The following is a 17280-nucleotide window of genomic DNA, read 5'->3' on the forward strand; positions in this document are numbered from 1 at the left end:
CGCGATCTCGACTCACTGCAGCCCCCACCTCCCGGGTTCCCGGGTTCCAGCGATTCTCCTGCCTCAGTCTCCCGGGTAGCTGGTATTACAAGCACACAGCAGGCCCGGCTAATTTTTGTATTTTTAGTAGAGACGGGGTTTCACCATGTTGGCAGAGTGCTCTCAAACTCCTGACCTCAGGTGATCCCACCACCCCCCCCACCTCCCCCCACCCCGGCCTCGGCCTCCCACAGTGCTGGGATTACAGGCGTGAGCCACTGCGCCTGGCCTTTTTAAAATATTCTTTTGGCTACCTCCCTGGAGTGAGAATTCCTCAGTCAAAGGATATAAACTGGCAAACTGCCCTCCAGAAACACAATACATTCTCACCAGCAGTGGATTAGAGCACACTGTGAATTCTGGACATCAGTGGATATTTAATGTTCGCTGATGTGGTTTTATTGTTTTGATTCATATTGTTGAACAGTTGTCATGGATTTAATGATAATTTACATTTATTTCTATTGCCTATTTTTCTTATTGTTAGCCCTTTATGGATTTTTTTTTTTTTTTTTTTGGTACAGAATCTCGCTGTGTTGCCCAGGCTGGAGTGCAATGGCGCAATCTCGGCTCACTGCAAGCTCCGCCTCCCGGGTTCACGCCATTCTCCTGCCTCAGCCTCGGAGTAGCTGAACTACAGGAGCGCACCACCACGCCCTGCTAATTTTTTGCATTTTTAGTAGAGACGGGGTTTCACCGTGTTAGCCAGGATGGTCTCTATCTCCTGACCTCGTGATCCGCCCGCCTCGGCCTCCCAAAGCGCTGGGATTACAGGCGCCCGGCCCCTTTATGGATATTAACACTTTGTCATATATGTTGTTCTAATGCTTTTCAAAGGCTAAATAAACTCAAGCTGAATTTTTCATGAAACACACGGTAGTACTTAACACGTCAAATCGGGAATTTCCTGAGATCACACAACTGAAGACACAGTAAAGGATCAATAGCTGTCTTTTCTCCCAACATTTGCTAACCGGTATATAAATGTGTTTTTTATATGGTCATGCAAACTTAATTTTAAGCTCTTGGAGGACAAGAACTCTCGACTTGTATAAGGAGAGTTAATCTCTGATCCACAGTGGCCAAAGCCAAGGAGTGATTTTCAGAACCCTCCCTCCAACACTTCTCCTCCTGCCACTCCTTTTTTAAAAATTTTTATTTTTTGAGACAGGATCTCACTCTGCCTACCCTGTCTCAAAGTGGAGTACAGTGGTGCAATCATGGCTCTGCAGCCTCGACCTGCCCAGGCTCAAGAGATCCTCCTACCTCACCCTCCCAAATAGCTGGGACTAATGATGTATGCTACCACGCCCAGCTAATTTTTGCATTTTTAGTAGAGACTGTATTTCACTATGTTGCCCAGGCTGGTCTAGACGGGCTCAAGCAATCCACCCGTCTCTGTCTCCCAAAGTGCTGGGATTACAGGCATGAGCTACCATGTTGCCCAGGCTGTGGGCCCCCTCCTGCCACTCCTGATGACAAATATAATTATTTGATATAATTGACATTTTCTCTATTTAAGATGAAGCATAAATAAAAATAGAGAACCACTACTTTTATCGATCTGTAACGTAAACTGCATGTGAAAATAGTGTGCTTCTAAGTAAATGGGACTTTAAAGCCCCTTAGATACCTCTCCACAACTAGATTGATGCTCCTGAACTCCTATGTAAGAATTCTGTATCTCTGTTCCCACATCCCCTCCTTCACCCTTTGCTCTTTCACAACATCCGGCTTTATTTCCTTAGTAGGCTTATTTCTATCTCAAAGTATGTTGTTAGTTTATTGCTATCTCCTTCTAGAAAAATAAGGTCCCCTAGGGTAGGGACCTTCTGTTCCTTGTTTATTGCAGTATTCTAATGTGGATTAGGTGCTCACTCACTTGTGAGTGATAAAAGAGCCCTTATTTAAATAATTGTTGGTTTATTCGCTTCCTAAATTGGCACATTTGCAGATAAGTTTGCCTATTTAAGATTTTGAACTGGGCGTGGTAGTTCACACCGCAATCCCAATACTTTGGAAGGTCAAGACAGGAGGATCACTTGAGGCCAGGAGTTCAAGACCAGCCTAGGCAACACAATGAGATCTCACCTCTACTAAAACTTTAAAAATTAGCTGGGTGTGGTGGCATATGCCTGTAGTCCCAGCTACTCAGGAGGCTGAAGTGGGAGGATCGCTTGAGCCTGAGAGACAAAGGCTGCAGTGAGCCGTGATTATGCCACTGCACTCCAGCCTAGGCAGCCAAGAGAGAACTATCTCAGGAAAAAAAAAAAAAATTGAACAGAGATCACCACTCTATTACTCTATTTAATGCAAGATTGTACAGGTAGCAGCCATCACACTTTATATTTTTCCCCATGGTTTTTCCCCACTCCAATAACAAAAATTTAAATGGTACAAAATTCTCCCACCTATCCCTTCAATTCCCAGCCCAGTTCCCCTTCCTGAAGGTAAACACTCTTAACAATGTTTTGTTTTGTTTTGTTTTGTCAACTCCTACTTTGCCACCTGTCTGCTTCCCTAAACTGGGAGGTCTTTGAAGTAGGCTAAGGCAGAAGGGCTTGGGTTGTGGATGGGAAGGGAAGAGTTCTTGGTCCACAGACCCAGGACTTTGAAGTCCTCACACAAAATTGAAGAAGTAAGCTCACAATGAATGTGTAGAATGACTAGGGGTAAGGAATTTTTTTTTTTTTTTTTTTTTTTTTTTTTTTTTTTTTTTTTTTTTTTTTTTTTTCCCTGAAGACAAGGGTTTGCTCTGTTGCCCAGGCTGGAGTGCAGTGGTGCTTTCATGGCTCACTGCAACTGCCCCTTCTGGGCTCAAGCAATTCTCCCACCTCAGCCTCTTAAGTAGCCAAGACTACAGGCAAGTGCCACTACTCCTGGTGAATTTTTGTATTTTTTGTAGAGACCAGGTCTCACCATGTTGCCCAGGCTGGTCTTGAACTCCTGAGCTCAAGTGATCCACATACCTCAGCCTCCCAAAGTGTTGGGATTACAGTGTGAGCCACTGCACCTGGCTGAAGGATTTTTTTTTTTTAATTGAAAACAAGACTCAGTGCTAGAGCCGTTTCCTCTATGAAGCCTTTCCTGACTCTCCATTCCCTACTCCAGACTTTCCACCGCACCCAGCACAGACTATGTAACACTCTTACTTTGTTACTTGTCTGGTTTTCATACTGCCCAGGGCTGGGTCCAAACTGTATTTGTCTTCAGAGCTCCAGCAACCAGCACTGTGCCTTGGCCCCTGAGAAAGTGCTTAATAAATGTTTCTGGAATAATTTAATGAAAATCCAGTGATCTTTAAAACAAAAGTGCCAAAATATGTGAAAAACCCAGGCCCTGCCTCTTCAAGCTGAGAATATGGCACAATATTATGGTTTAACTGTAGCAACATCCTAACTGAAATTTTAAGTGACTGTTCTGATTTTTAAAATTTCACGCTCCTCTGAGTACAGCACACACTGTACTGGAGAGATGGGTTACACCCGCCTGCCCCAGGCCATATCTAATTCAAATTTCCAGTTCCTTTCTCCAACCAATGTTGTTTCCAACTAATGTTGCTAGGCAACTTTTGCAGAATCCACATGCTTGTGGTAATGTTGTAAGAACTGAGTAAAAATCTTGCCTCTAGCTTCTGGGATAACAAACCTAACCCGTTTATCCTCCTTAGACTCATGACTTAGCACATAAAGGGCTTTAAAACTATTTTCAACCGGTTCACCTTCCTTAGCAACAAAACAAGCAAGATTCTTGCCCTGAAGATTTAAAACTGAGATTTCTAAATCACCTTCTCAAGTATTTTTAACACATATAGCACATGAATATGCATGCATATTCCTATTAACATGAGTCTTGCACTTTGAATGAAATCCTTCAGAACTAGGAACGAACTTTTCTCAGTGATACAAAAGCTTTCAGGAATGTTTCTTAAGACTAGTCAGCCATTACCGAAAGCTGAATCTTTTCTATTAATATGCTCTGTGTTCTGGAGAAGTAATCAGTTTCTCTAAAGACCCTACTCTGATAGATTTCTAACTTTAAAAAAAGACACATTAGTCAAAGGTCAGTTTTTCACTTAAAAGACAAATAATATGCTTAAAGAGTTCAACTTTATTCATCTTCCTTGTTACCTTTACCTTTCCCTTTCTGCTTGTTCTCGCAGTAAGTCTCACTTTATTTCAACCCAGCTCTGTTACCAGCTGCCTATTGGCCTCAGGAATACAAATCTCAGGCTAGAATGCGGGAACTCCTAGACTGCTCCTGTTTGACTTCCCAGGTATAAATTAGATTTCTCTACTTTGTCACTTGCCTTAATAACCTCTGATGGATGTGATTATTTGACCATTTCACCGCATGTTCATCAGCACACCCTGAGAGTACAGTGCAGTCAAAGTCAATTCTTCCGTAATTATTCAGTTTTTTTGTTTGTTTGTTTTGTTTTTTGTTTTTCTGAGACGGAGTCTCGCTCTGTCGCCCAGGCTGGAGTGCAGTGGTGTGATCTCGGCTCCCTGCAAGCACTGCCTCCCGGGTTCACACCATTCTCCTGCCTCGGCCTCCCGAGTAGCTGGGACTACAGGTGCCCGCCATCATGCCTGGCTAATTTTTTGTATTTTTAGTAGAGACAGGGTTTCACTGTGTTAGCCAGGATGGTCTCGATTTCCTGACCTCATGATCCACCCGCCTTGGCCTCCCAAAGTGCTGGGATTACAGGCGTGAGCCACCGTGCCCAGCCAATTGTTCAGTTTATTAAATGTGAGACTAGCATTCTCTCTTGCGAATAGTGTTCAATAAATATAAGTGTGCTTTCTGGTTTGGCATGGTGGCTCACTCCTGTAATCTCAGCACTTTGGGAGGCCAAGATAGGAGGATTCCTTGAGCCCAGGAGTTGCAGACCAGCCTGGGGCAACATAGGGAGACGCCCTCTCTACAAAAAATTTAAAAAATTAGCCGGGCATGGTGGCGTGTGCCTGTGGTCCCAGCTATTCTAGAGGCTGAGGTGGGAGGATTGCTTGGGCTGGGAGGTAGAGGTTGCAGTGAACCGTGATCACATCACTGCATTCTAGCCTAGGCAACAAAGCAACACCCTGTCGGGGGAAAAAAAAAGTTACAAGTGTACTTTCACTTATAGCAATGTTGTTTGAGAAAAACTCATAGTTGTTAATGGCTTTATAGTCAGTAATTGCAATATGTGACTCCTGATGTCCCCAAAATAAGTTTACTTAATATGGATGGGCTTGAGTTTATGCACAACCAGCTAGGAAGAGCAAATCAGAATAGAGTATCTTTGTAATAAGAACTTGACAAGCATAACCCAGGAAAAACAACCAATTAAGAGCTTGTATTTTAATAAAATAAACATTTCTTGTCATGCTGAATTAATCTTTAAGGACTACTAACATGCAATTTCCATGCATCGTTCTGATATTTATTTAAGATAGATCAAGGACAGATCATTGTATCCTTTGGATATGGGCATATCAATTGTATGGATTCTATACAAAATGTCTGAAGATCTGAGATTTTCATTCAGGTTTTGCTTGGGGTCTTCAGCTAGGAGAGACCATGCTAGGGTACTTAAAGGTTGTGTCCGTTCATATATGAAACAGCTGTAACCAGCCTTATTTGTGAAAGGAGCCCTTAGGCCTACTCCTAGTTATTTCAGCAGTTCTCAGTCTTACACAGGGCCCCTAATCTTGAAACACTTCATAGTCGACTACAATAGGTCAGGCAGTGGTACTAATGCAAGATTTTTCCCAAGAGAAAATACCAATGAGCATTTCATTCCTAGATAAGGGAGTAGTTCTCAACCAAGGTATTTTAAAATTGTAGCTCTCTGAAGCATTTAGCTAAAACATTAGCAAATAACCCCTTCCTATTTGCTATTTTGTAATTCTTTTCTATTGCAATGGAACTGAATAGCCCCATTTTCTCCAATATTCCTTTTTTTATTTCCTTTACAGAGGCACAAATGTTGCTGTTCTCTATATTTTTAATGAGTTTCAATAACTGAAAAGTTCACTTCACAGAAATGTCATAAACAGAGGGAACTGTGAGTGCCCAACAGAGTACGGGCACTCATTAAATATTCAGGTAATTGATTAATTGCCTCTCCTTTTGGGTTAGTGACATACACAGGAAATGACCTGAATTACCACAAGGACTGCCAGTTGTTTGCTGGCCACATTGTGATTATTTAAACTGGCTTTGTTCAGATTACTGCAGCACAAAAGATGTGATGACTCTTCTCCAGTGAGTCAAGGGGCCCTGTCTCATTAGGGGAGGGAAAGGAGGTAAGACAGACATCCCATGCTGGTCTTTTGTTAGCAACAGGAGTGTGTTTAGGTATTGCTGTGTTTTGATGACTCAGTGGTGAGTCAACTTTAAAGTTCTATAAAAGGCCTTGTTCAGCTCAGACAGGATTGAGAGGTGACCTCATCCAGTATCTAGTTGGGTAGAGAGTAACCAGTTGTGTGTGACATGATAAGCCGATAAGCCGATTGGGAGTGTATACAAGAAAAAAAAGTACTGATGAGGATGAACTAGTTTCTAACTACAGAAGTCAACTCTGCTTGGCAGTCCTCTATTGAGTGTCTACTATGTTCAAGCATCTATCCTACCAACTGCACATTTGCTTAATACAGGTCAGAATATGAGAAATGCCCTAAGTGCTACAAAGAGTACCTCTGCAGGACCTGGGAGAGGGAAGAACATTTTGGTGCCAACTATATGATAGGCACTGAACCAGATGCTTTACATACTTATTTAATCTTTACAGGAACTCTGTAAGAGAGTTATTTTTATTCACATTTTACAGATGAAAATGAAACACAGGTTAAAAAATGCCTTCATCATACAATCATAGAACTAGTATTACTGAGACTGTATTTCTGAAACTTTATTTTTAATTTCAAAATTTAAAAAATTTTTAAATTTATCCATCCAATGACTTATCAATATTTTTATTTTAGTTTTTTTTTTTTTTTTTTTTTTGAGATAGGGTCTCCATCACCCAGGCTGGAGTGCAGTGGCACGATCATGGCTTACTGCAGCCTCAATCTCCTGGAACCAAGCAATCCTCCCACCTCAGCCTCCTGAGTAGCTGGGACTACAGGCACATGCCACTATACCTGGCTAATTAAAAAAAAAAAATTTTTTTTTGTAGAGACGTGGTCTCACTATGTTGCCCAGACCAGTCTCTCACACTCCAAGGGATGCTCCCACCTCAGCCTCTCAAAGTGTGAGGATTGCAGGTATGAGCCACCATGCCCAGCCTTCTGAGACTTTATTACTGCTGACTTAAAGCCTATTTCTTCCTACCCCAGTAAGAAGGGGGTAAGGTGAAGGGCGAAGCAGGGAGATTTGATGAAGGCAGGGTCACACTGGACCCAGCTGGTAGGCCAGGCTAGTGGAGCAGTGTGATGTCTAGAGTCATCCTTCCAGGTAGCCCAGCACACAACTTGATGGTGTGAATGTGGACAATGGGATCCAGAGGGAGTCAGACTTGTATCTTATTTTTTTGTTTCATCATAAAACTCAAATGTATTTTAAACTCTAAAATCGAGAGGAAAGATTACAAAGATTGATATCAGAAAGTAAAGTAAGGGATAAAGAAGTGGTAGAGGGTTGGAGGGAAGTGCTAGTTTAAATAGTGAAATCAAAGAATGCTTTTCTGAGGAAGTGGCATTTGCGCAGGAACCTGAATGGAGTGAGAAAATCAGCCACATGGAGATCTGGGAGAAAGTTTACAAAACCAAAAATTGGCATTGTTTATTATACTCCATATTGGAAACCACCCAAATTTCCATTAAATACTAAGTAACTATAGTTTGCAAAATAATGAGCTGGAACTATATGTACAAAATGAAAAGATGTCTATAAGATCATGGAGAAAAGGGCCAGTTGCGGTGGCTCACGCCTGTAATCCCAGCACCTTGGGAGGCCAAGGCACATGGATCACTTTAGGTCAGGAGTTCTAGACCAGCCTGATCAACATGGTAAAACCCAGACCATACTAAAATTACAAAAATTAGCCAGGTGTGGTGGTGCATGCCTGTAATCCCAGCTACTCAGGAGGCTGAGGTGAGAGAATCACTTGAACCCTGGAGGCGGAGGTTGCAGTGAGCTGAGATTGTACCACTGCACTCCAGCCTGGGTGACAGAGTGAGACTGTGTCTCAAAAAACAAACAAACAAAAACATATAATGGAGAAAAGTTGCAAAACTGTATAATGATTCCATTAAAACAAACAAATGAGAAAATTAACCTAAAGCAAACATATTTATCACAGGGAGAACATCTGAAGAAATACAAAAAATTGAAAATTGGGCTGGGCAAGGTGGCTCACATCTGTAATGCCAGCACTTTGGGAGGCCGAGGCGGGTGGATCACTTGAGGTCAGGAGTTCCAGACCAGCCTGGCCAACATGGTGAAACCCCGTCTGTACCAAAAATACAAAAATTAGCTGAGTGTGATGGTACATGCCTGTAATTCCAGCTAGCTACTGGAGAAGGTGAGGTACAAAAATCGCTTGAATCTGGGAGGTACAGGTTGACGTGAGCCAAGATCATGCCACCGCACTCCAGCCTGGGTGACAGAGCGAGACTGTCTAAAAACAAAACAAAACAAAAATTGAAAATTGGATGGTTGGAAGCAAGATGGCTGAATAGAAGCCTCCATCAATCATCCTCCCCACAGGAACACCAAACTGAATAATTATCTACACAAAAAAGCACCATCATAAGAACCAAAAATCAGGTGAGCGATCATAGTACCTGGTTTTAACTTCATGTCACTGAAAGAGCCACTGAAGAGGGTAAGAAATACAGTCTTGAATTGTACAGTCTTGACAGGACCCTTCCCCCACTCCCCAGCAGCTGCTGCACGGCACAGAGAGACAATCTGTGTGCTTCAGGGAGGGCGAGTGCAGCAATTGTGGGATTTTGCATTGGAACACAGTGCTACTAACACTGGGCAGGACTCCACCAGTGCCCATAGAGGCAGCATTAGGCCAGCCTTACCCAGAGGGGAATCACTCATCCTAGGGGTCAGGACTTGAGTTTTGCCAAGCCTTGCCACCACAGGCTAATGTTCTCTGGGGTCCTAAATAAAATTGGAAGGCTGTCTAGGCCACAAGGACTGCAAATCTTAGGCAAGGCTTAGTCCTGTGTTGGTCTCAGAGCCAGTGGATTTGGGAGCCATACAATTTAGTAAGACACCAACTGGGGCAGTCAAGGGAGTACTTGTGCCACCCCTCCTTCAAGTTCAGGCAACACAGTTTGCAAATCCAAAAGAGACCCCTTCCTTCCACTTGAGGAGAGAGAAGAGTAAAGAAAACTTTGTCTTGCAACTTGGATGCCAGCTCAACCACATTAGGAAAGGGCGCTGGGCAGAGTTGTGAGGCCCCCATTCTAGGACCTAGCTCCTAGATGTCATTTCTAGACACAACCTGGGCTAGAAGGGAACCTGCTGCCTTGAAGGGAAGGACCCAGTCCTGGCAAGATTTGTCACCAGCTAACTTAAGAACCCTATATAAGCAGCAGTGGTAACCAAGTAGTACATGCTGTGAGCCTTCAGTGAGACTGAGATGTGCCAGCTTCAGGTCTGACCCAGCACAGGAGTAGGGGTGGTGGCCACAGGGGTGCTTGTTTAACCTCTCCACCATCTAGGCAGCTCAGCACAGAGAGAGAGAGAGAGATACTGTTTGTTTGGGAGAAAGTATGGGGTCAGGTGCAGTGGCTCATGCCTGTAATCTCAGCATTTCGAGAGGCTGAGGCAGGTGGATCAGTTAAGGCTAGGAGTTCAAGACCAGCCTGGGCAACATAGCAAAAACCTGTCTCTACTAAAAATACAAATATTAGCTGGGCATGGTGGCGCATGCCTATAATCCCAGCTACTCGGGAAGCTGAGGCATAAGAATTGCTTGAACCCAGGAGGTGCAGGTTGCAGTGAGCCCGGATTGCACCACTGTATTCCACCCTGGGTGACAGAGTGAGACCCTGTGAGAAAAGAAAGAAAGAGAGAAGAGAGAAAGAGAGGAAGGGAGGAAGGGAGGAAGGGGAGGAAAAAAGGAAAAGAAAAGAAGGAATATAATGTATGAGCAAAGAACAAGAGTCTCTGCCTGATAATCCAAAGACTTCTTCCAGGCCTTATTCAAGGTAACCAAGGTGGTACCTCTATGAGTCTGCAAGAACTATGGTGTTACTGGGTTACATTGTGGGTTACCCACTAACGGCCCACTAATGACCAAAAACTTAAGTCACAACACTCAAGTCTCTTCAAATACCTGGAAAGCCTTCCCAAAAAGGACAGGTACAAACAAGCCCAGATTATGAAGGATACAATAAATACCTAGCTCTTCAATGTCCAGACACTGACAAACCTCTGCAGGAATCAAGACCATCCAGGGAAATCGACATCAGGGCCTAATCCCAGAGAGAGAGAAGGAATTCAGAATCCATTAGATAAATTTAACAAACAAATAGAAATAATTAAAAAGAATTGAGCAGAAATCCTAAAGTCAAAAAAATGCATTTGGCATACTGAAAAACTTATCAGAGTACTTTAATAGCAGAATTGATCAAGCAGAAGAATTAGTGAACTTGAAGATAGGCTGTTCGAAAATACACAGTCAAAAAGGTCCTGCAGAGCTGAGCAGTCAAGATGTGTGACTTCACCGAAGACCAGACCACAGAGTTCAAGGAGACCTTCCAGCTGTTTGACCGAACAGGTGATGGCAAGATCCTGTACAGCCAGTGTGGGGAGGTGATGAGGGCCCTGGGCCAGAACCCTACCAACACCGAGGTGCTCAAGGTCCTGGGGAACCCCAAGAGTGATGAGATGAATGTGAAGGTGCTGGACTTGAGCACTTTCTGCCCATGCTGCAGGCAGTGGCCAAGAACAAGGACCAGGGCACCTATGAGGATTATGTTGAAGGACTTTGGGTGTCTGACAAGGAAGGAAATGGCACTGTCATGGGTGCTGAAATCCGGCATGTTCTTGTCACACTGGGTGAGAAGATGACAGAGGAAGAAGTAGAGACGCTGGTGGCAGGGCATGAGGACAGCAATGGTTGTATCAACTATGAAGAGCTCGTCCACATGGTGCTGAATGGTTGAGGACCTTCCCAGTCTCACCAGAGTCTGTGCCTTTCCCTGTGTGAATTTTGTATCTGCCCTGAAGTTTCCCTAGGCTCTCTTGTCTCAGCACCTTTCCCATCTTGTCTCCCTTGGATGATGTTTGCCATCAGCATTCACCAAATAAACTTGCTTTCTGGGCCCTCAAAAAGAAAAAAAGAAAAGAAAAAAGAAAGGCCGGGCGCGGTGGCTCAAGCCTGTAATCCCAGCACTTTGGGAGGCCGAGACGGGCGGATCACGAGGTCAGGAGATCGAGACCATCCTGGCTAACACGGTGAAACCCCGTCTCTACTAAAAAATACAAAAAACTAGCCGGGCGAGGTGGCGGGCGCCTGTAGTCCCGGCTACTCGGGAGGCTGAGGCAGGAGAATGGCGTAAACCCGGGAGGCGGAGCTTGCAGTGAGCCGAGATCTGGCCACTGCACTCCAGCCTGGGTGATAGAGCGAGACTCCGTCTCCAAAAAAAAAAAAAAAAAAAAAAAAAAAAAAAAAAAAAAAAAGAAAAGAAAAAAGAAAATACACAGTCAGGGGAGACAAAAGAAAAAAAATTAAAAAGAATGACACATGCCTACAAGAGCTAGAAAATAGCCTCAAAAGGGCAAATCTAAGAGTTATTGGCTTTAAAGAGGGGTGGAGAGAGAGGTGGGGTTCATTCAAAGGAATAATAATAGAGAACTTTCCAAACCTAGAGAAAGATATCAATATTCAAGTATAAGAAGGTTATAGAATACCAAGCAGGTTTAACTCAAAGAAGACTACCTCAAGGCATTTAATATTCAGACTCCCAAAGGTCAAGGATAAAGAAAGGATTCTAAAACCAGCAAGAGAAAATAAACAACATACGATGGAGCTCCAAGAGGTCTGGCTGCAGACTTTTCGATGGAAATCTTACAGGTCAGGAGAGAGTGGCATGACAATATTTAAAATGCTGAAGGAAAAAAAACTTTTACCCTAGAATAGTATTACTTTATCTGATGAAAATATCCTTCATATATGAAGGAGAGGTAAAGACTTTCCTGGACAAGCAAAAGCTGAAGGATTTCATCAACACAAGACCTATCCTACAAGAAATGCTAAAAAGAGTTCTTCAATCTGAAAGAAAATGATGTTAATGAGCAATAAGAAATCATCCAGGCCAGGGTGGGAGAATTGCTTGAATCCAAGAGTTTGAGATCAGCCTGGGCAATGCAGTGAGACTCCATCACTACAAAAAAAAAAAAAAAATTGTTTTAATTGGCTGGGTATAGTGGCTCATGCCTGTAATCCCAGCACTTTGGGAGGCTGAGGCAGGAGGATCACTTGAGTCTAGGAGGCTACAGTGAGCTATAATCAAGCAACTGGACTGTAGCGTGGGCGATAAAGTGAGACCTTGTCAAAAAAATAAAAAATAATAATAAATAAATAAATAATCTGAAGGTACAAAACTTACTGGTAACAATAAGTACTACACAGAAAAACACAGAATATAATAACACTGTCGTTGTGGTATGTAAACTACTCATATTTTAAGTAGAAAAACAAAAAGACGAACCAATCAAAAATAATAATTACGGGCTGGGTGCGGTGACTCACACCTGTAATCCCAGCACTTTAGGAGGCCAAGGCGGGTGGATCACGAGGTCAGGAGATGGAGACAAACCTGGTTAACACGGTGAAACCCCATCTCTACTAAAAATACAAAAATTAGCTGGGCATAGTGGCACATGCCTATAATCCCAGCTACTCGGGAGGCTGAAGCAGGAGAATCACTTGAACCCAGGAGGCAGAGGTTGCAGTGAGCTGAGATCATGCCACTGCACTTCAGCCTGGGCAACAGAGTGAGATTCCATCTCAAAATAATAATAATAATAATAATAATAATAATAATAACAACAACAACAACAACAATTTTTCAAGACATAGACAGCACAATAAGATATAAATGGAAACAACAAAAAGTTAATATGTGGGGAGACAAAGTTAAAGTTTGTATTAGTTTTTATTAGTTTCCTTTTTGTTTATTAGTTTACACAATTAGTGTTAAATTGTCATCAGTTTAAAATAATGGGTTATAAGATATTTGTAAGCCTCATGGTAACCTGAAATCTAAAAGCATACAATGGATACACAAAAAATAACAAACAAGAAATTAAAACATACCACCAGAGAAAATCACCTTCTCTAAAAGGAAGACAGGAAGGAAGGAAAGAAGGAAGAGAAGACCACAAAACAACCAGAAGACAAATAACAAAATGGCAGGAGTAAGTCCTTACTTATCAATAATTGCATTGAATGTAAATGGACTAAGCTCTCCAATCAAAAGATGCAGAATGGCTGAATGGATTTAAAAAGATAAAAAGACTCAATGATCTGTTGCCTACAAGAAACACACTTCACCTATAAAGACACACATAAACTGAAAATAAAGGGATGGAAAAAGATGTTTTATGCAGATGGAAACTAAAAAAAGCAGAAATAGCTATACTTATAACAGACAAAACAGATTTCAAGACAAAATCTAGGCTGGGTGTGGTGGCTCACACCTGTAATCTGAGCACTTTGGGAGGCTGAGGCAGACAGATCACCTGAGGTCAGGAGTTCAAGACCAGCGTGGCCAACATAGTGAAACCCCATCTCTACTAAAAATACAAAAATTAGCCTGGCATGGTGGCACACACCTGTAATCCCAGCTACTCAGGAGGCTGAGGCAGGAAAATTGCTTGAACCCAGGAGGTGGAGGTTGAAGTGAACTGAGATTGCACCACTGCACTCCAGCCTGGGCAACAGAGTGAGACTCTGTCTCAAAAGAAAAAAGACAGAAACTATAAAAAGAGACAAAGAAGGTCATTATATAATGATAAAGGGGTCAATTCAGCAAGAGAATATAACAATTTTAAATATACATGCACCCAATACTGGAGCACCCAGATATATAAAGCAAATATTATTAGAGCTAAAGAGAGAGACAGACTCCACTACAATAATAGCACAAGATTTCAACACCCCACTTTCAGCATTGGACAGATCATCCAGACAGAAAATCAACAAAGAAACATCAGACTTAATCTGCACTATGTATCAAATGGACCTAATAGATATTTAGAACATTTCACACAATGGTTACAGAATACACATTCTTCTCCTCAGCACATGGATAATTCCCAAGGATAGCTCCTGTTAGGTCACAAAACAAGTCTTAAAGCATTAAAACAATTGAAATAATATCAAGGATCTTCTCTGACCACAATGAAATAAAACTAGAAATCAATAACAAGAGGAATTTTCGAAACTATACAAACACATGAAAATTAAACAATATGCCCCTGAATAAACCAGTGGGTCAACTAAGAAATTAATAAGAAAATTAAAAAATTTATTGAAACAATAATGGAAACACAACATATCAAAATCTGTGGGATACAGTGAAAGCAGTACTAAGAGGGAAGTTTATGGCTGTAAGTGCCTAAATCAAAAAAGATAAAAAGGCTGGGTGCAGTGGCTCATGCCTGTAATTCCAGCACTTTGGGAGGCTGAGATGGGTGGATTGCTTGAGCTCAGGAGTTTGAGACCAGCCTGGGCAACATGGGAAAACCCCATCTCTACTAAAAATACCAAAAATATTATCCAGGCATGGTGGCACATGTCTGTAGTCCCAGCTACTTGGGCAGCTGAGGCATGTGAATTTCTTGGACCTGGGAGGCGGAGGTTGCAGTGAGCCAAAATTGGCCACTGCGCTCCAGCCTGGGTGACTGAGTGAGACTCTGTCTCAAACAAACAAATGAACAAACATACAAACTTCAAGCAAACGACCTAATGATGCCTCTTAAAGAACTAGAAAAGCAGGAGCAAACCAAACCCAAAGTTAGTAGAAGAAAATAAATAATAAAGACCAGAGCAGAAATAAATGAAATTGAAACAAATAAAACAATACAGAGGATAAAGACAAAAAGTTCATTTTTTGGAAAGATAAACAAAATGACAAACCTTTAGCCAGACTAAGAAAAAAAGAGAGAAGACTGAAATAAAATAAAATGAGAGATGAAAAAGGAGATGTTACACATGATACCAAGAAATTCAAAGGATCCCAGGTACTACTATGAGTAAGTATATGCCAATAAATTGGAAAACCTAGAAAAAAAGATAAATTTCTAGATACATGCAACCTACTGAGTTGAACCATGAATAAATTCAAAACTTTAACAGACCAATAATAAGTAACAAGTTCAAAGCCAAAATAAAAAGTCTGCCAGCAAAGAATAGCCTGGGACTCAATAGCTTCACTGATGAATTTTACCCAAGATTTAAATAACTAATATCAATCCTACTCAAACTATTTTAAAAATTTGAGGAGGAGGGAATACTTTCAAACTCATTCCATGAGGCCATTATTACCCTGATAGCAAAACCAGACAAAGACACATAAAAAAAAAGAAAGAAAGAGAGAAAGAGAAAGAAAGAAAGAAAGAAAGAAAGAAAGAAAGAAAGAAAGAAAGAAAGAAAGAAAGAAAGAAAGAAAGAAAGAAAGAAAGAAAGAAAGAAAGAAAAAGAAAGGAGGGAGGGAGGGAGGGAGGGAAGGAAGAAAGAAAACAACAGGCCAATATCCCTGATGAACATTGATGCAAAAATCTTCAACCAAATACTATTAGGTTGGTGCAAAAGTAACTGTGGTTTCAGATTGTGAATTTTAAATCATTATAACTAGGCTCAAACACATCTTTATTAATCAAAACAGGAACCGTTACAATCAACACATTTTTTGCCAATGAGAAATGTTTGTTTATTCCTATATTGTAAAAATCCATGTTTCAGGATTCAATAAACTCTTGGAAATCATTTTCTGCATCCTACTGGTTGTGGGAGTGTTTTCCCTACAAAAAGTTGTTAAGATGCTTGAAGAAGTGGTAGTCAGTTGATGAGAGGTCAGGTGAGTATGGCAGATAAGGCAAAACTTCATAGCCCAATTCACTCAACTTTTGAAGTGTTGGTTGTGTGACGTGTGTTCGGGTGTTGTCGTGGAGAAGAGTTGGGCCCTTTCTGTTGAGCAATGCTGCCTGCAGTTGTTGCAGTTTTTGGTGCATCTCGTCTGTTTGCTGAGCATACTTCTCAGATGTAATGGTTTTGCCGGGATTCAGAAAGCTATAGTGGATCAGACCAGCAGCAGACCACCAAACAGTGGCCGTGACCTTTTTTGGTGCAAATTTGGCTTTGGGAAGTGCTTCGGAGCTTCTTCTCAGTCCAACCACTAAGCTGGTCATCGCCAGTTGTATAAAATCCACTTTTTGTCACATGTCACAATCCGATCAAGAAATGGTTCACTGTTATTGCATAGAATAAGAGAAAACAACATTTCAAAACAACATTTAAAAAATTTTTTGCTCAGCTCATGAAGGACCCACTTATCAAGACCCCTTTTTTTTTCACCTTTCCAATTTGCTTCAAATGCCAAATGACCATAGAATGGTCGACGTTGAGTTCTTTGGCAACTTCTTGTGTAGTTGTAAGAGGATCAGCTTTGATGACTGCTGTCAATTGGTCGTTGTCAACTTCTGATGGCTGGCCGCTACACTCCTCATCTTCAAGGCTCTTGTCTCCTTTGCAAAACTTCTTGAACCACGACTGTACTGTACATTCATTAGCAGTTCCTGGGCCAAATGCCTTATTGATATTATGAGTTTTCTTGCTGCTTTATGACCCATTTTGAACCCAAATAAGAAAATTGCTCGAATTTGCTTTTTGTCTAACATCATTTCCATAGTCTAAAATAAACATAAAATAAACAGCAAATAATAAGTCATTAGCAAGAAAACATAAAGCGAGAAATGTCCATTAAAATGATGTATAACATAACCACATTTATTGAAGAATGTATTCCAGTATCAAATGGCAAATTCCAACAATGCAAAAACTGCAATACTTTTGCACTCACCTTAATAGCAAACTGAATTCAACAACACATTAAAAAGATCATTCATCATGACCAAGTGAGATTTATCCCAGGGATGCAAGGATGGTTTGTCATATGCAAATCAATCAATGTGATACATCATATCTACAGAATGAGGGACAAAACTATACTATCATTTCAATTCACACTGAAAATGCATTTGATAAAATTCAACATCCTTTCATGA

General features: G+C 41.5%; 2 pseudogenes; one reads left to right on the top strand and one right to left on the bottom strand.

The window, feature by feature from the left end:
• Window positions 1-10691: 10691 nt before the first annotated feature.
• Window positions 10692-11598, top strand: LOC103240482 (myosin light polypeptide 6-like; annotated as a pseudogene).
• Window positions 11599-15868: 4270 nt separating this feature from the next.
• LOC140713401 (histone-lysine N-methyltransferase SETMAR-like) lies at window positions 15869-16902 on the bottom strand (annotated as a pseudogene).
• Between the last annotated feature and the right edge of the window lie 378 nt (window positions 16903-17280).

The sequence above is a fragment of the Chlorocebus sabaeus genome, chromosome 1 (assembly GCF_047675955.1).
Source record: "Chlorocebus sabaeus isolate Y175 chromosome 1, mChlSab1.0.hap1, whole genome shotgun sequence".
Lineage (NCBI taxonomy): Eukaryota > Metazoa > Chordata > Mammalia > Primates > Cercopithecidae > Chlorocebus > Chlorocebus sabaeus.